Raw genomic sequence first — 20,732 nt, 5'->3', positions numbered from 1 at the left:
ATTTAGAATGGTGAATATGGTTGTAAAAGGTAGAGGAATGGTAAAGAGAAAAATATAAAAGTAGTGGAAAACCGCTCCTGACCGTTCCCGCTCACTTTGTTCACTGATTATTATGTTAATTGCGTTTAAAACTTGTTATTTGTGCAAATGTAATCCTTCCCTGCTGTCAGCTGGGATGGTGACATTGCTGGCCCTCCCTTTCTCCAAAACAGGCACAATGTGTTAAAGATTTTTTTTAAAAGCACCTTGGGGAAGGGGAGTCCAATTCTGGGACAGTCCCGGCAAAATGGGACGTCCAGTCACCCTACCTAGAGCACATGTCCACCTAATGGACCCTGAAGACGCTGCTCTGTTCTTATTTGTGTAATTGACGAGCAGCAAGGACGCCAGCTGATGGGCCTGCAGTCTGAAATGCTTTCTGCTGGTGCTGGTCTCCAGCCAGCAGCCGCTTTCTGTGTTCTTTCCATAACAGAGTGGCATGGACATAAAAAGCAGACCTTGCTTAGAGTTTCAAATGCAGACGGAGCCAAAGCGCACAGCAGCCAGAAACTCAGCAGGGCAAGCTTGGAGCCCATCCCCAAACTGCCACATCCGGCACCCCTCTTTAAGTGTCCTTATAAACGCCCAGTACACCCAGGGGTGGACTGATCTATAGGGAACGCTAGAAAATTCCCTATAGGCCTCTGCAACCGGCCCTCTTTTGTGGCATTTCCAAATTTTTCCATGGGAAAAGGGTTGGGCTTGGTGAAAATGTGCAATATGAGGCCCTTTGAAAATTATTTCCAGGGCCTCATTTGCTTCCCAGTCCAAGTCTGAGGGCACCCATATGGGGCGCACTGAAAAATACTTCTACTCAGGCGTGTGTCACCAGTGCTGATTTACCTCTTTGGTTCTGCAGTCATATTTATTTATTTAAAAGGGTTCCCTGTTTTATAACTTGAGTGTTTGTGTTGCAAAGGGATGTTAGGTCCCTTATATGGTGTGTCCTTTCACAGCCACCGTAGCTGATACCCTCCAACATCATCTGAGTCGAGAGGTATGGTGTCACCTAACTTGTAATCATCTGACTCACACGCCAAGCCCTATACACACCCTATACATATACTTCAAATGACCCTCACCCGCCAAAATTGAAATGGGTATTCTCACCCACCGTGGCACTACTAAAGGTTGAGAGCCATGCGATATACCACTGATTCAGGCCTAATCCCGAGAGCTAGGAAACAAGACCCAATAAATAACGTAGATCCCCACGTCGGTGAGGACACTATAAAAGGAAGGGCCCATGGAAGGAGCGGTCCATGGAAGGAGGTGCCCATGGAAGGAGGGCCTATGGAATGAGGGAGCCATGGAAGGAGGGGCCCATGGAAGGAGGAGCCCATGGAAGGAGAGGTCCATGGAAGGAGGGGCCCATGGAAGGACAGGCCCATGGAAGGAGGGGCATATCGAAGGAGAAGGAAGGGCACGTGGAAGGAGGGGTCCATGGACGGACAGGCCCATGGAAAGAGGGATCCATGGAAAGAGGGATCCAATGAAGTTGGGGCCCATTGAAGTTGGGGCCTATGGAACTTGGGGCCCATGGAAGGAGGGGTCCACAGGAAAATGGGTCTACGGAATGAGGGGCACATGGAAAGAGGGATCCATGGAAAGAGGGGTCCATGGAAGGTAGGGTCCATGGAAAAAGAGGCCTGTGGAAGGAAAGGGGCTTATGGAAGAAGGGGCCCATGGAAGAAGGGGCTTATGGAAGGGGGGCCATGGAAGGGGGGGTCCACGGAAAAAGGGGTCCTAAGAAAGAGGGGCCCATGGAAAGAGGGTCCATGGAAAAAGAGACCAGTGGAAGGAAAGGGGCTTATTGAAGAAGGGGCCCATGGAAGGAGGGGCTTATGGAAGAAGGGGCCTATGGAAGGAGGGGCCAATGGAAGGAGGGGCCTATGGAAGGAGGGGCCTATGGAAGGAGGGGCCTATGGAAGGAGGGGCCTATGGAAGAAGGGGCCCATGGAAGAAGGGGCCCATGGAAGGAGGGGCCTATGGAAGGAGGGGCCTATGGAAGGAGGGGCCCATGGAAGGAGGGGCCTATGGAAGGAGGGGCCTATGTAAGGAGGGGCCTATGGAAGAAGGGGCATATGGAAGGAGGGGCCTATGGAAGAAGGGGCATATGGAAGGAGGGGCCCATGGAAGGAGGGGCCTATGGAAGGAGGGGCCTATGGAAGGAGGGGCCCATGGAAGGAGGGGTTACTTCAACATAGATGGGCTATGAGGAATATCCTCAGGCTCATGGTGCACAGAGACCCCATTATACATTGCGTCTGTGCCGTTTTTGTATCTTATATTGGTCTCTTCTTGCAATTACAGTATCCAGCACCTGGACTTGTGTCGCAGCATATTTGGAGAGAAGACCCAGCTAGTAACTCACATTTTTATATGTATGGGTGTCTGGTATGTATAACACAAATATTACTTTAAAGTAACAGTGCACTGTACACACATTTAGAGAAAATGACAGAGGGGAGCAGGTGCAAAGGAGAAGGAGAGGAGGAGCTGGGCTTTCAGTGGTCAAACAGCCACAACATTTCACTTGAAGCGTAGTCGTCAGTTTCACCCCTAAGAGCAGAGGAGATGGTGCAGGTGTGAATTATGAAGCATGTCGATGTTGTCTTTGGCAGCATCAGGTCACCATGGAATGGACGCGTCTACTTGGACAGCAGGCTCGGACACACCTGGCGGACAATAGGACAATGGCCGAAGTGCAGTCCAAACATTCTAGTTTGGGCCAACTTTTGGTCATAGTGGGCCAGTTTCAAGAGTACATTGGACCAGTGCTACTAAACAAACATTCTTTAAAATGCATGATTTGCAAAACATTTAAAACTCCCCCTTGGGTACTCCTCAAACAGTCTGCTAGAGAAGGAACACTTCATTTGCGACTGTGGGACACATTTCCATTGCTGCCCAAGTCATTTTATACTCAGTGTGACTGTCAGGGAGACTGTATGATTATTATCTCCTAGTTCTTGTTGCTGCCTCCACTTCATTGCTGTTGTAGCCTGTGTCCCGCTTGAATCTTTTCTCACAATACTAGGTAGTCTCCACCCTCAGCATTTATTTATTTCAATATATGTTGAGCGCCACACACCCAAAGGCCTCAGAGCACTGTGACACATGACACAATAGACCATGTCCTACCTCACCTCTTTCTCCATCTACTGGCCCTCTAAATCATCTCTTACTCGCCCATCTCTTCTTCCCTTTCTATCTTCCTCCCTACCATTCATACTAATGTCCTTTATCCTTCCTTGCCCCTCCTATCTTCACCCTCCTCTCCATTCTTTTATTTTTCTTTTCTACCATTACGTCTTCCTACCTCGCCTTCTTCCTTTCTTCTTTCCCTTCACCAACCCCAGCCTTCCTCTGATGTTGCCTTTCTTTCGTTAATCCTTTTTCTTCTTCCCCTAATTTCTTATCTTTACCTCCCTCCCTTTTTTCCCCTTCTCCTTCCTTCTTTCTTCTTTGTTTCTCCCACCATCCACTTCCGTCCATACGTTCTCCCTTCTTCCTTCCATCTTTTCTGCCCTCCCTCCTTTCCTTGCTTCCTCCAATTTCGTTTTCATCCTGGCACTTTTCCATCTCTAGCTCCCTCTCTCGGTCACCCTCTCTCTATCTCCCCCCTCTCCATCAATCATCGATGTTCACCCTCCCTTTCTCACTTCCTTCTAGTGATAACACAAAAACTATTCATCTACGGGAGCTGTACTAAACTGCGCTGTTGGATGGAAAGTGCAGTTATCGGAATTAAGTTTATGGTTTGGTTTGTTTGCCCAGGTCTTAGAATTCGGCAGCACTGCTTGTCCTGTTTTTTGGGTTTGATCACACCCAGGCTGTGCTTGTTCTTGAGTTTCAAAAAATATTTTTTTCATCTCCTGCCAAGGAGGTCTGCCATTACATTTTAACACATTCTGGCGGGGTCAACATATTGACTGAAAATCACATTATTCAAGTTAAGAACAGCTACATCAAAAGCGGCAGATACAGGAAGTAGAGAGGCTCTGGAGAACTTCTCAGGAGTTTTCCTCCCCATCTAACACCAGGCGACTCCATACTCAACCAGACAAATCAAGCTCCAACATCACTTGAGTTATTAGTTCAGTATCAAACTATGCTCTCATTGTACAACATTGCATAACAAATTCAACAAGAGTGTGGGGGCCCCTTACTGAGAACGGACATGGTTCAAATAACCTGCTCTATGGAATGTCTTCCACTCAGGAGGGTCTACAACCAGGTTTTAGCTCGATGCACCTTTCAGAGAGCTGAAATATTAATTTGCATATCAGTCTGGTCCCACCCACTTAGGTAGTCCAGCACTCAAATGCTAGGCACAGCTCCACCTCACTGATGAGGACCAACATGGTTGAAACACGTGTCTGGGGTTGCTGATGGTACTCTTTTTCAGAGATGAGCTGCCTGTGGGTGTGACCAGACGGATATGCATATGGACATTTCTCCTCTGTGGAGGGTGCAGTGAGCTAGAATCTGGTTGTAGACCCTTCTGAGTGGAAGACATTCCATAGAACAGGGTATATGACCAATGTCTATTCTCAGTAGAGGGGCTCCCATACCCTTGTTGATTTTTTAAATCTTTGGATTTCACCCCAAGTCACCCATGATAGTCCAGACGTGGACCGCTTGCTCACTGTGCTTAGAGGTGCAGCTTCACCTCACTGAGGAGGCCCAACAAGGCTGAAACACGTGCCTGGGGTTGCTGATGGTACTCTTGTTCAGAGGAGTATTGTCCAGCATTTCGATGCGGAACTGCCCAAGCGGGTGAGGCAGGACTGATATGCAAATGGATATGTCTCCTCTGTGAAGGGTAGAGGGAGCTAAAATTTGGTTGTAGACCCTCCTGAGTGGGCACCTTCCCATACAACAGGTTATTTGGCCATATTCGTTGTCGGTGGAGGAGCTCGAAAACCTTTAGTGCATAGTTCATAATTGGTTATTTGAAATGCACTTTAATAACAGAAAAGGTTTCTAAGCGCGGACCCAGGAATCGTACCGGTGTTGCTCTGCGTCATCAAGACAAGCGTGTTGCCCCTGAGCTATCTACCGGAGACTAGAGATAAATTCACTTGGGCCATTATTGCCAACAACATGTACTGGTCCAAGAATGCATCACTTTAGGTTCTATCCAGTATACACTTAAGCAATATAACCCGAGCGTCGGGGGCATTATCGACTCAGGTAATGCCCCGGGGCCCATAGGTAAGGCCCCATGGCGGCCATCGGGAGCGGACACTCCCGAAAAAGGATCAAAAAGAAGGTAAGTGGGGTTGGGAGGGCGGGAGTGGGATGGGGGGCGGAAACAAAAAAAGAAAAACAAAAAAATAAACCTACCTGCATCCCCAGCGAGGGACGAGGGAAGCCTCCAGCCATGTGGAGGCGCGGGGTGGCCCCGCTCCGAGTCTCCACATGGCTGGAGGCTTCCCTCGTCCCCCGCAGGGGACGCAGGAACAAGAAGGTAAGCTTGGCGGGGGCGATGGGAGGGAAGGGAATAAAAAAAAAACGACTTACCCGAGTCCCCGGCGGGGGGCGAAGGCAGCCTCTCAGCTGCGGGGAGGCTCGGAGCGAGGATGGCCCCGCTTCGAGCCTCCTCATTGGCTGAGGGGCTGCCACGGCCCCTGCCGGGGACAAAGGCCGTGGAGCACGACGGAGGGATTCCCGGGCGGGTCAGGACCCGGCAAGAGCCAATCAGAATGCGTGTTGCATTCTGCTTCGCTCTTGCCAGATACTTATTTAGATGAAATAAACAGTGTGTAATAACCAAACACATTGGATGTTCTGAAACATAAACATCATAGAGACGTTGGAGCATGGTTACAAAAATCTAAAAATCAACAAGCAAACAACATCTGAATGATTTGTGCCAAACATACCTTCATTCATTGACCAAGGGATTAGATTCCATTAAAACCTTCTTTGATGGATTTGGCAGCCTCTGGTCTGATTGAAGATTTGTAAAGGTACCTTAAAGGAGTCTTGAAACCAAGACAGCACGGAGTAACACAGGTTCGATCCCCAGGTGCGCACTTACAAAACTCTCAGTATTAAGCACGTTATAAATAACCTATAATATCATACCGTTGCCGAAGACAGAGGAACCATTCAAGTTTTATTCTAACAGTAGGATAGAAGGAATCTCACACTCTACCCTTTTCATGAAACACGTAACCTAGTAGGCCCTATGTGGCCTTAGTGGCTCCCTAGGCACATAAACCATTTCTGAAGGATGTCGCTACATATCTGTGATAAGGGTGTATACGAATGACCAGAATATCTTCAAGATTTCCAAATGTCTCCAACTCCCTTTTTCCTTCTTTCCTCTGTCATCTATGCTCGTGGGATTTTTGGTGCTGAGAATTCCCCGGATGAAGCTGGGCATTTAGTGGGAAATACGGTCCATGTGGGAAGACCAGCAGCATCTTTGCCCGCCCCTGACTTTGATGCCGCGGGAAAGCCTTGAATCCCAATGGATTTCTGCCTGCCTTTGAGAACTTCACAAATCATTCCAATACTCCATAGTGATTCATTGCAATAGCGGCCGGCATGTTTGCACATGACGGCTGCCATTACTGATCATTAACTGAACAGATAAGTAACGGTCACGGGAACCTTGGAGCCATGCTTTTCACTGCCTACCAGGGAAACCACCACATCTGGCAGTGTGTGTCATGGCCCCAGAAGCTGTCCACTGCACTGAATTTGGTTAGGTCGCCCATGGCCGGAAGCTAATTGATGCGTTCATCCTTCTGGTAGCTCTGGCCTTCAGATCTGGGTATTATGCCCCATGTTAGATTTCACCAATGATGTAAATGGTCAGACTAATGTTCCCAGTCTACTACCTCTCTGTGTGCAATGCAACAGGCCCACGGTTTTGAACACTACATTGTCGCCCAGTTTGCCGGGTCCATAAACATTGCATACATCCAGGTCCCTCTGTAAGGTGATGATGTGGCATCTAAACCCTCCTCCTCCATCCTAGACGCCACACTCGGAAATCACTGACCCAAAGCTATGACACGTTCATCTGCTGGACTCCCTTCCTGGACCTTCTTCTAATTTCTACACTCCCTTTGGAATAACCGTGCCATACACGGCAGGATTTCTCCCTACTTTGGAAATGTCGCTGGAAAAGAAAATGAAAAAGGTTGGATACATAAGGCACTGAACTCGCACTTTATTCATCAGTGCCGTTTTTCTCCCATCATGCATTCTGTTCCTAGCCTTGTTCTAAGCTCTGAGATTGACACGGAACCGTTCCAATTCACCTAAGAGTCTTCTTTGTTGATTGAGGTCAACAGATTTTCTGAAAACAAATTAGGCCACATCCATCGATCTCCCTTGATCTACGTCAAGTTGATATGATAGGTTATTTATAACGCGCCGCTTAATACCCAGAGGTTTCTACGCACGGACCGGGTGTTCGAACCTGTGTTGTTCTGTGTCGTCGTCTTGCTTCCAAAGCGAGCATGTTGCCCCTGAGCTATCCTCCCGAGACAGGCTTTGCGCTTCATCTGTCATATATGTCTGGCTGGAGCACCACTGGCCAAACCAGGCTGCTGTGGATCTTGCAATTCTACGTCATCACAATGCTTCACCCGTTACCCTGCCAAGGTTGTTCCCATTCATTTACCACCACCAATTTTATCATGCTTAAAATTATTTGGCCATCAAACACAATGCAAACGAAATCAAGCAAGCAGACACGCCCTAATCAAAGCCTTAATCAAAGTGAATCGCAGGACCAGATCTGACCATCCTGCAAAGGACATTTATGAAGGCCGGCAGATCTGTCCAATGAGGTGACAGTAAAAGCAATTACAAATTACACTGGAGTTCCTAAAGCACATTATGGCGGCTCTCCAAGTAGCACCTTTCCACACTCTCCCACACTTCTACAGCGATCTGCCGGCTCACCAGAGCGACTGCTTTCCACAGCGGATCATAGCCATTTACTGTCAATTCATTCCGGTCCAAAGGATGGTCTCACCGGCACCAACACACAAAGGTTCTCGAAACTCACTCTGAAGCACTAACACCTCGTATGTTGTTTATGTAGCGTACTAAAATCCGGCTGGTTAAAATTAATATAGCCCTATGGACCGAGGGAGCGGTCGTTATGACAGGTAATGACCCGCCACCAAGTTATGGCCCAAGTTGAAACAGAGGGCCATAAGTTGGGGAAAGGCCATTATTCCAAGTGCTAATGACTCCTCCCGACCTCTATGAAGCTATTAGCACATGGCGGTAGGTGCAATACATGATTTGGAGCGTTGATGCTGAGGTAAAAAACATTAGTTAAATAATGAGGAAGTAAATCGGCAAAGTGAGTTCATAAATGAGGGTGCTTTTTTTGTGTAGTATTTAAATAACAAGCTTGCCTCCATATCTGAAGAGCTTTTAAACTTGGATAAACTGTAGCGGGTTTAACATGAGAATGCATGAGTAGTTGTGTACAAATTAAGTGTTTCTCTATAGAAAAGTTAAAATGTATTCCCTGTACTTCTTGTTGGTGAGCGAAATACTGCAGGTGGAAAAAGGGTTTTTTAGAGAGGAAGGGTCTTGTAGAAAAGCATCTTACCTGGAAATTGCATTATTGTTTCCCGGTCTACTTTTGAAGGCAGGATGCAGTCAATACCAGTAGTTATTGACTGCACTCTGTACATTCTGATTGCCTGAGAGGAGGTCAAAAACATTTCCACGTGCTAATATCCAGGGTACCAAGGGCACAAATCCCACTTTACAGGGCACCAAACAAAATGCCTAATCGTGTGGACAATGATAATTCGGGACAGTTGGTCCAGCAGAAAAGGGTTCTCTGGAAAATGCATAGGCAGGGATGGTGACTTGTTTCAGGCAATAAACCCCGAGCTGGTGGCCAATTACCGCGTCAGGTAACGACCCCAGGGCCCATAGTTACAGGCCTGAGTTTAAAAAAAATGGCCAACATGGAAGGGACTAAGTGATGTCCCTTCTCCCTTTTCATGGTGGCCTGACAAGAGAAAGTAATCGGACGTGCCGCAACGTGATAGGGATTATAGTCGAGCAGAGGCTCGCAAATGCTCCAATCGAAAAAAGAATAGAGTGTTTGGGTAAAAGATTTCAGATAAGACGAGAGGCCTAAAACGGGCTAATAGACGCTGGTGGTCCGCAGAGTCATTGCTACAGGCTTTATGAGGGTTTACTTCAAGAAGATGAAGGTGTGGGGCCTGTCCTTTTATGACTTTTAATTAGTGATTATTATTAATTGCGTGTATGGATTTTCTTTAATACTGAAATCATGAAAGTCGAGAAAGGGAAGAGCAGAGCCGATAGTGTATTAATAGGATTTCATCACTTTTTGATGTCAGTTTCGTCCTTATAACAGGTTTACTGAAAACCACAAAATCACTGGTCCGTCGTCGGCTGTAAATTGAAATGATGTAAACCTGCTTAGAACTGACGGACATGTGCTCACGTGCCATTCAAACCTTCTACTCTAATCCCCTCAAAAATGATGCCACCCACAGGGGATCTTCTTAAAAGGTTCCCTCAACACACAGACAAAAGAAAATGTCCAGTGGCTACAGAATCAATATATTGGTAACACCATATTGGGGTTAATGTTACAGGGGAGATATATAGCACGGATATGATTGTGCACACTTATGTGTCGGCGGCCCTCTCAGTTTATTAACCGCGCATCAAGGAGCAGCTGATCGTGCCCCGTTCCCGGGAGGAAGCAGCATGTGGAACCTGGCCCTACCTTGATGGCCCTGGGTGGCAAGCCTCACCCCACAGCATGGTGTCTCCCTCCATTAAACATAATTGTGCCTGAATCGCACTTCCTCAGAATCCTTTTTTTACATCAATTAACACCTGTGATGTTGTGTGTGCCCTCCAACCCCTCCCCCTCTGGTCACCAGTGATGTTCTGTGTGCCCCCCACCCCTCTCATGCCCTTGTTGCCCTCCACCCTACACCCCCGCGTCCCTCTCAGCCTAGCCCGATAATGCCCTGTATTTAATTTTTGTATTGTATTTGCATGCTGCTGCCACCCTGTAACAAGGGGTAGGCACCATGTATTTGGCCACTGATTTGACTTTCGCATCTGTCTGCTGCTGCCGCCCCTCAACATGGGGTACGCACCATGTATTTGCCCACTAATTTGACTTTACATCTGTGTGTTGCTGCCGCCCCGCAACATGCTGTAGGCACCATGTATGTGCCCACTGATCTGACTTTACATCTGTGTGTTGCTGCCGCCCCGCAACATGCGGTAGGCACCATGTATTTGCTCACTGCTCTGACTTTACATCTGTGTTTTGCTGCCGCCCCGCAACATGGGGTAGGCACCATGTATGTGACCACTGATTTGACTTTACATCTGTCTGTTGCTGCCGCCCTGTAACATGGGGTCAGCTTAATGGATGTGATCACCTAGTACTTCTTTTTTGCACTTTGCGTATGATGTATATTACTTTTGCACGTTCCACGATGTTGTAATTCACCTCTTATGCTTCCTTTTCTGTAACCTGAAGCACTGAAACTAGGTTTAGGCGCCTAGATACCTCAGGGGTTTGACCGCTATATAAATAAATAAACAATAAAACAAACAAAACCAACAAACAAATCGTTTTTGGTGATGGGTGTAAAAAAAGACATGGAAACCCTGGACCATACGTGTTCCTGTGCTCCAATGACCCACATTGAGAACGAATAAAAACAAAAAAGTCAAACGGTGCTCATTAGTGGTGCAGAATATACAACTCATTTTAATAGTGGTCATTTATATTTTTTGTTCTCTCTCCAAAACACTTTCTTTCTTCCAAAACAGCAATGAAAGTGGATTCAGACTTGAATAATCACAATTTTTGAATATCGGCATTGAAAAAGCGCTAGTGTGGTGCGAAACAGGCACTGACAGGCAAAGTGCCTAGTGTGTGTTTTTGATTGCCAAATGGTGCAGACAAAAGTTCACATGCAGGAAGTGCAGTGCGTGCGTTTACTCTTGATCACCAAATGTGATAGGCAAAAGCCAGGTGTTACCATGCTTGATCACCACATAAGCGGAGCATTAACCACATGCACTCCCACATACCAACCAAGCCATTAACGTAACTTAATCATATTCAGTTACTTAGGTATGACATAAAGGATCAATATTCTATAAATGAAAAACAAATCTAGGCTTCAACTAGAAAAGGCCTCTGCAAACAGAATATACCACCGGTACACATATCCAAAGGATGAGCGGGGCTTCAAGTTTGTGTATGCTACAGCGTTTGCGGATGGACCCATTCAGCACAGTGCAGCCCATCAGCCACACATGAATAATTAAGACCTAACCCAGGCATGTACAATTTCAACGTCCGAGCATGGTGCGGTGCAGCCCTGCCAATCCTTTATATCTGTGGTGCTTTCATACAGACACTGGCCCTTATTCACAGAATGTTTTCCAATGGGGTTTTGCCATTATAAAACGCTTCCATGAATTAGGCCCATTATATTTTTCTTTACCTGCCCGCTCCACTTTGCGCAGTGCCTTAGCTCTTCCACCAGGAAACAGCAAATGGCCGACATTCCACAAGTTCCGGGGGTTCTGAAAACGAATCTCCACAAACCCATCAGCCACGCTGCAATAAGCCACCACATGAGTGCCCCCACTCTATGTAGGCTGCCAGCCAGCACTCATAGTGCCAAGCTGGCGGACCTGTGTCCTCAGCCTCGAGTTGAGCGTTGGGCTCCTGTCTGCGTCCCTCTTCCTGATTTTGTTTTGTGGGCTACTTCCTCCAAATGGATGCAATGCATGGCAGGCCACCCCACCCCTCTACCCATTATGTATGAACTGCCACTGATCCATAGCATCAATGAGCCTATTGCCAATGTGTGGATTGGCAGAAAACACCACAATTAACAGTAAAGGGTGAATGGGTCAACAGTATTATTAGAGCCATATACACTGATTAATTAAACAATAGGCCACGAGCGGGGGCGGGGGGCATTATCACTTCAGATAATGTCCTGGGGACCATAGTTACAGACCCAATCAAAGCAAGAGCTATAACGCAGGCCCCAGGGCATTACCTGAAGTGGTAATGCCCCCCCCCCCAGCGAGGGGCTTATTGCTATTAGTACTCCGGCCCGTTGGACTGGAGTACTAATAACTTTTTTCAGCTGAGAGACACTCTGGAAAAAAAAAAAAAGAAAAAAAGATGGCCTCCACAGAACGGGAAACATAGTCCGTTGTCTCTTTCCATGGCAGCCATTTAAAACATTTTTAAAAAGTAAATAAAGAAGATTGCCACCATGGAATGGGAGAAGGGACTGCATGTAGTCCCTTCTCCCATTAGATGGTGGCCAGTCATGGATGGAACCAGAGGGATGCGGCTAGGTCTGGACACGTGTCGAGCAGGTAAGGACCTGGCGATGGGCCATTCAGAACATTGGTAACAATTGGATTGTCCCTTGCTGGGTACTAATGTGGGCTAACAACCGCCACCAGGTTATGGTCCAAGACAAAGCCGGGGGCCATAAATTGGGGTAGGATCATTATCACAATCGATAATTACCCCTCCCAAGGTCTATAAGCAGTGGTCGAAGTGTTCGAAAAGTAGCAGTGGAACTATGTTCCCTACTGACCTGCCCCAGCTCTCCAAAAGGCCCATAGCCACGCCACCAAACCCATGCACCTGCTGTTTAAGAGAACGTTCTACACTGAAAGTACAAATTTCAACTCTGTCCTATATTTTATTTTAAAACAAAACAATTCCGGAACAGTTTTGTTTTAAAATAAAAGTATAGGAATAGTAAAACCTAAGAAGAAGAAGAAGTAGAGGAGCACCGCTCCCGACCGCTCCCACTCACTTCGACCACTGTCTATAAGGCTATTAGCACATGGTGGCAGTAGCCATAGATGTTTTGGATTTTTGGTGGTGAAGTATAAAATGTTACTTAAGGTGTGAGTAAAGTAAATAGACAAACTGAGTTATTAAATTAAGTATGGTTCCATTTTGTAGAATGTAAGTAACATGGCTGTCCTCATAAGTTAAGCATTTCAATGACAGCTTGGTTAAACTGGAGCATACAGTAGGTGGGCCTCATCCCGAGTTGGGCGCAAAGGGATTACCGGCACCGGTAAGGATGTCTTGATGAAGACCGATGGGTCAAAGCATGTGTTGACTATATCTTCCAAGGGCAGAAGAACAGGATTTTAATGGAATGACTGCCAAACATGCATGATACTATCTGGAACGTGTGAATAAATACTTAAGACTATAACAATGTGTACTTATTATTGTCAATAAATAGATCATGATCAAGTGCAATCAATTCTGTTAAGGATGTATGTTTTTTGGTTTACATAGTAGGGGCGGGGCATCACCTATCTTAACTAGAATGCTGCTGATCACTTACACTATTGACTAGGGGATGCGGAGCGCACAAGCACCCTGATATTATTCCCCAATTGTGATAATTGAACTAAGAGGTGGTGTAAACAGGTTTGCATCACTGAACAAAAAAATTAAGGATGTGGGGAAAAACACAAAAGCAAGGTGTAAGATACATTTTGAAACATGTGAACTTCGGGTAGGCAATGTGCGGCTCTCAAGGTAGATAGAAACGTCTGGAAAAATAACAGAGCCCTAATTACAGCACTCATAATATGCAGTGATGTTGCTTTCTTCCATACATGTTGACCACACTCACCTTTGTAGTTTTTGCCACACACTCACCTTTGTAGTTTTTCTATCTCCTAAGTAGCTGTCTTGTCGAAAATTAGGACCTCCCTTCCCCCAATCCTATCCATAATAATATGCCAGTTTCATAAAGCGCTTCATGCTAAAGGTCCACTGCTTCCAAGCACTCTAATAACACCAGTTGTCATACTTATCCACTTCAGTGGTACTCCGTGTATCACGTTTGCACCCGGAAGGGGATGAATTGGCACTTTACACAATTTGCATTAGTCCTTTTGCTAGAAATGTAATTTGTGTTCTTATCTAGCACTCCATGCCAGATGTCTACCACTTGTAAATGGTGTAATTACAGGTGATATTATTGTCACATATTATGGCACTCAATTTGATTGATAAAAGGGCAAATCAGCCCTGCTCGGGGATTGGAACCTGCAAAGTGCAGCCTGCACTTATGTCACAGACCAGCACTTTACTCATAAGCGATTTACCTCATCATTTATACCACCCTTCTTACTTTCCCTCCCCTAGGGTAGGCGTAAACTACCAAGGTGACGCGACTCTCACTCACTTGCCCTTTCTTGGCCCTAATTTGTCAGCCTCACTGTGCCTAGCGAGGTGAACACACTGGATGTGGTTGGTGGAGCAGGGAGCAGGAGCTCTGGATGGAAGTGGTCTAAACACGCCCACTGCCTCTTCAGCTGCTACGAGGTCACGTGAGAAGGCGAGAAGCAGTTATGGGAGCCAATTACTACCGATATAAAATGTTACAAGCGGCAGCGCAGGATGTTACTGCCTCCTCCCAAGGGGCAGAGCCAGCCGCAAATCACACACTCAAGTTTAACAGGAGCCGGCGCTTCAAATACCCACCAGAGGAGGGTGAAAAGTTCACCTGCCGGAAGAGAGCGCAGGATTGCTCCCACACAAGGTAGGTAGAAGAGGAAGGGATAGCTAGGACAGGAGGCAAGGTGGGTTCTTAGCGGGTGGCAATATGCCACCAGAAGCAGAGGCTGATCCGAAGGGAAGCGTTTGGCAGGTTCGCCTGAAAGAGCAATCAATAACTCCTGTAAATTGATCATAAATCCACGGCCTTTTTATACTGCAGAATATTGGCCGTCTCAATAGATTGGATGCGCCAGGGAGGCTATGTGCTGGTAGTGCCGCTGTGCACTACACCGTTGGGAGACCTCAAAGATGCAGTCTTTAGCGCATTATTATTATTATTTAATATTATTATTATTATTTGGGTATTTATTGAGCGTGGGCATAGCTCGGGAGAGCACCAGAGCCTTTTACAGAGTAACAGGGGAAACTACAGGAAGATGGGCTGGGGGAGGGCAGACCCCATTCACCCGTTCTTCATTCATCCATGGCATCATGATAGAGTTGTCCATGTATGTACATGGTCATACACAGTGGGCCTCATTACAAGGTTGCCGGTTCGGATACAACGGGACCAGTAATCTTACCAGTACCGTTGTATCCGGACTGGCAAACTCCGAGTTGTGCCGCGGGTGCCTTTCATTCTGCCCTGGCGGAATGAAAGACACACGCGAGCACAGCAAGCCTGTAGCACCGGCACCGTTATAAACGGTGCCGGTGCTACAGGCAATGGGCTCAGTGGAAATGGGGATATACCGGCACCCGCAAAACAGCAATTACCAGGTCCGGCGGGGCTGGAAATACCCCAGTAATTGCCCATACGCGGGTGCTGGATTTTCATGCCGGTTTGGAGGTAGCCTTAGAAAGAGGCCCATTCTCTCTGATTCTTTGTCCATCAGAATTAGTCCATCCAAGGTCTCTATCCATATAACAGGGGTATGAAAGGACAGGCAACCTTCGGCTGTCCGCATAGTCTCTGTCCATGGAACAGAGGAATACAAGAACAAGCAACTTTCAGCTGTCCACCTAGTCTCTCTCCATGTGTAAAGACTGGAGGGGGTATCTGTACCTCTGCCCCTTATATGGTAGGGTAAAGGCACCGAACACCCCAGCCAAGGCTCTCAATTTGGTACCAGTGGATGAGCAGCCAGGCTTAAGCTTTCAGGAGGTGATGCGGGCTTGTTCTTAAGTACAGTGTTTCCCCAAATCCTCTACAAAGGAATGTCCACACACTATGTTAGCTTCTTTATATAAAAAAGGTTGCTACCTCTACCATAAATATAGATATAAATAATAACACTTTTACTTGGAATACTTGTTCAAAGAATGGCAAATATATACATTGTACATTGTATGTGGTAACACACAATACTTATATTGAGTAAGAAATGCACTAACTGCAGACAGTTTTAAATAGGTATGTGAATTATTAAATGACGTATCAGCATAGACTAGGGAAGAAAGGCAGGTTAGTTGTGAACAGTGGCAACATGCTTTCTGCAGACTATATACACAATCCTGTGCGAGGATCCTCCCACCTGGGGAACCTGTAAGGGAAATGTTAGGGAGTATCTTATCTTGTCTTTTACAACCCAGTCCAATAATGTTTAATAGCGTTCTGCTTTGTTTCAAAGATTCTAGCACCCCAAAGTACCTGAGAGGTCACAGGACAACAGGATCCAAGTCAAATCTGGGACCCTTGGATGGCTCCTAAGGCTAAAAGATGATCTTCCTCGTCACAGTACCTTTGGTGCCTTGGCAGGCGAAGTGGAATTGTTTCTCAGGTTCACTCGATGATTCCCTCTGAGGATGGACTGCCCTTGGAAGATGGAGTTACTAGGATGCTGAGTCCATGAGAAAAATGGAACCAAAGTCTTTCTGAAGTGCAGCAGTTTTACTCTTTACGGTGGTCTCCTTTGGTCGATGATTTCTCCAACTGTAGAAGTACTGTGAAGATGAAACTTGCTGTGGGCTCCTTAAAGGCTTGGCAGATAAGACCAAGACCCCGGGGACCCTTCAATGAATTCTGGTGGCGATGGATGCATATTTCGCTTTTGGTGTTGCCTTTCGGAATATTGCTGTTTTCCGACTTTCAGTTCTTGGGTGCTGCAGCTGCAGCACAGACCTCTGGACGGCTTCTGGCGACCTGGACTCGACCACGTGAGTGGACCTCAGACCTTCACCAAGTCTGGACCCATGGGAGCTCTTGGTTAGCTTCTGCTGGTGGGAAAACCGGCCGGTGGACCTTGCACTGCACCCAGCGACTCTGGACACCGGTGGGAAAAAGTGGTCAGTGATGATGGCAAGGATGTCCCTTGAAATGTTTTTAGGCAGTTTGAAACTTTCACAGCTTCAGGTGTCCAGCAGCACTATGCCAGGCTACCCCCTCCTCTGGGCGGCAGACAGCAACCATTTCCAGTGTTCACGTAAAGCTCCTCTGGACCTTGAGAGGCACCAATGGACTTCTTTGACTCAAGATGTCTGAGCATTCTTCTTCAGGACTCACAAAGGCCCCGTCACCAGATGGCAGGCACACAGTACTGGCTTCCAGGGCACTTTGGATGAAGAGCAGCAGTTTGCACGCTGGTCCCTCGTAGATCGGGGAGAGGTCTCCTTTGCAGGCCCTCTCTGGGTCAGTCCTTGGGAGGCACAACAGCTTTCGGATTATTGAAGAAATGCAGCAGCAGACTTCTCCTCCAGCTGGACTTCAAGAAACAGCTACTTCTTGCTAAGTTTCGATTTCAGCTTCTGAACAAACTGTAATGTGAGAGGTTGTATTGCTCGCCAAGAGTGCCGGACAATTATTTATCACCAGTACATTTGCAGAGCAAAGAAAATATTTTGAACGCATGTAGACGGGCACTACCAGATACACAGTTAGCAAAATAATGAGCACTTATACAGCTATTTATTCATAGCTAAGAAGCAACAATTGATAAAACAGAAATAAATCACAGAGAAGACAGAGAATTCAAAGGAAAATACATCACCGTGGGCGTAACTGAATCCCTAATCTCGCCAGAAGCGGCTAGAAGACCCCGGTAACAGCCAGGCAGAGAGCACAACAGCCCACAGGAAGATCGGAACAAGGCGTCCCCCCTCCGACTGAGGTCTTTGTGTTTTTTCCCACCTGACCTCTCCAGAGCTTCCCAATATATGCCCTCCTCAAAAGGGGTGGCAATTTCTCGAATCTTCTGGCAATCGCACTTGCGCATTGCTGACTGACCGTTGGTTGCCGCCGGATCAACCGACAGTAACCCCCAAGGAGAAAAGCTTTCCTCTTCTAAAACACCACGGAAAATAATTCCATAGCTCATAGCAAGACATAACAAAACCAGCTTTCCAAGCACAATTTCCTTGACTAAAGTCTGCATACCAGGCTCAGCAACGGATAACATTGAAAGCGTGTCTTTTAGCAAAGCAAGTGCAGTTTTCACTGAGGCATGGAATAAAATAACATTGAAAGCAGGTCTTTTAGCAAAGCAAGTGCAGTTTTCACTGAGGCATGGAATGAATATCCATTATAGCTCTGAGTGCCCCCAGAATGCACTGCGCATCAGCCATATTTTAGCTCAAGCATAACAGAGGTCCCCAGATTATACATCTGTTCCCCATTCACTCTGGCTGAGCCAGGCTCAGTCAGCCAATCATGCATAAGGGCATTCATGCAGGCAGGCAGCCAATCAGGCTCACAGGCATTCAGGCCATTAACTCCACCTAGACAACCATAATAAAGAATGTGGATTGGGCTATGTACCCAGCCTTTCAGCACACTACACTGCATTCAGGTCAGTTTCAGTCAGGGCTGCCTCATTCATTGTGTCACACACACAGATCCAAACACCCACAACAGAGAATGTGAGTTGACTCCCAACTCCATTCTCACAGGTCCCACCCCTAGGGTGTCTCACAACACACAGCCCATGTGAAGGCTCCAGTCAGTCTGACAGAAAGCTGCCCCATAGTCATATATGGTATTTCCACCCAACAGCCAGTCAGGAGGAAAGGGAACATAGACTTACATGGTACTTCCACCCAATAGCCACTCAGGAGGAAGGGACAGAAGGCCTCATCATGAGTTGGGCACTAGCCCTTAAATGCGGCGGTAACACTATTACCGCTGCATTTAAGAGCTGGCCCTATTATGGGTTGGGCGGAAAGTTTGGAGTCTTACCTCCAGCTTTTTGCTGGAGGTAGAAATCCTACTTTCCGGCGTTTGTTTTGTGCTATTAGCGCAGTGCTAATTGCGCCAGCGCTAATAGCACCTCCCAACCCCATTGGGTCCAATGAAAACGTACAACCTTACCGCTACTCGGGATCCGGAGCAAATTGCGCCGGACCAAGTAGCAGTAACGCTATTTGCGCTGGCAGTATCCTGGCGGTATTACAGCCGGGATACTACCAAAGCCATAATGAGGCCCAGAGTCAGGGCTTCTGAGGACTTTGGGAAAGAAGGGGTAAAGGCAATAGAAACCGAGAGGCTACAGTGGCCATCTTGCCTTCCTTCAGGAATCCATTGATTCCTATGACAGGGCGTGGGTGACCCAAAATGGAAGACACTCGGAGCCAATGCTAAGTGAGCATGTCACTGCCACCAGCCCATACAATGCTCTGTGGGCAATACACAGGTGCCCAAAAACACACATACAGCGTACACAGGTGTACCCCACCCATGGGTGCCATAAGTGTATCCCATGGGTGTTTTTCACCAAAAGGTAAAACGAAGAGCTTCACTGCCAGAGGTAGAGGCTGGACCTCAGTAGCAGAAAACAGAGAAAACACACACAGAGAATTGGAAGGACAAGGATTAGGAGGCCCTGTCCATCAATAAGGCATTTCCATTATCACAACATGTAACAGAGGAATACATGGATAGGCAACATTCAGCTTTCCACATGGTCTCCGTCCATGTAGTAACTAAGGTATGCAAGGACAAGCAACCTTCAGCTGTCCACATGGTGTCTGTCCATGTCACAGAGGTATGTGGCTGTCCGCATGGTCTCTGTCCATGTAACAGGTTTATGTAAGGACAGGCAATCTTCAGCTGTCCGCGGTATCGGGGCCCATGTTTACACATGTTACTCATCAGTGCTCAGTCTGTTTCAGTTCACAGTAAGTATGCCCACCGTCGCAGTCTGGTAACAGATCATATGAGGACAGGCAGCTAGAGTTGTCCATTGTGATACGTGACCACTTTAATTATATTCAATAGTAGTTCATGGTGGGGGAGTTGCGATGGATTAAGGGCAAGCTTTGTCCACCTATCCCAACACCGGAGCACCAGCTCCACCAAAATGGCGGACGAGATGTCCGCAACTGATGAGCCGGCATATCGCAGCCAGTCTCCATTGTTTCCGGAGTGGCTGCTCTTTCCCTTATCATGATTGGTGGGGACAAAGACGGCACTGGCGAAGGACCAAGGCTAAGGACAGATCTATTCCTGTCTGGGCCTGTCCGGGCATGGAGGGCCTCACTCTCCTGCCATTTTATGCAATTTTACTGGGGTTACCTGCTTTGTTTCTCTCCTTCTCCGGCCACTTCTTTCGGTGGGTAAGGATTCCCTTCTGCCTGCCTTCACCACCCCCTTTTCCATTTACCTTCTTCCTTTCCCTGTCCCCCCTCCCCACCTCTGTCCCCCTCTGCTTCTCCCCTTGGGGTCATTAGTTATTTTCCTCCATCTCTCTCCAGCTCTGCATCCGTGCCATCCGGTTCCCCACATGACTGAGGTGGCCACGTTCTGATATTATGACCTCTGCTTCCCCCCCTATCCGTGGTGGTATGCAGTCTGCAAACTTGCGGACTCCAAGTCGTAATGGGCCTCAGTTAGGGCCTTGCTGCATCCTGGCCTGCCCGGGCCGGGGTGGGCCTAGTGGGCTCCTCAATCTTCCCAACGCCTTGCCCTTGAGTCTCATGTTAGTAAGTATGTGCTATCATCTCTCTTCCCTCATGAGCCTTTTCTTTCTCCAGTCTGCCCTCTCAGCTCTCCCATCCCGCTCCTATCCGATCTGCCAACATCCTCTCTTGGTTTCTCCCCTCTTGGTCTAAGTCCTTCTTGCCACTTTTGGTGTCTTCCACCCCTCATCCTCTTCGCCTTCACTTGCCATGGCACTGCCCAGCCTCT

At 47.4% G+C, this 20,732-nt stretch overlaps 1 protein-coding gene across 1 annotated transcript in view; it reads right to left on the bottom strand.

Moving 5' to 3' along the window:
* CCKBR (cholecystokinin B receptor) overlaps positions 1-20,732 on the bottom strand; it is a 452,226-nt gene that overhangs the window by 303,854 nt on the left and 127,640 nt on the right. The gene's annotated exons all lie outside the window — the stretch shown is intronic.

Source organism: Ambystoma mexicanum, chromosome 7q, assembly GCF_040938575.1.
Source record: "Ambystoma mexicanum isolate Mex_15411 chromosome 7q, UKY_AmexF1_1, whole genome shotgun sequence".
In the NCBI taxonomy this organism is placed as follows: Eukaryota; Metazoa; Chordata; class Amphibia; order Caudata; family Ambystomatidae; genus Ambystoma; species Ambystoma mexicanum.
Note: the sequence above shows the minus strand (reverse complement) of the source record. Positions and strands in the feature narration are given on the sequence as shown.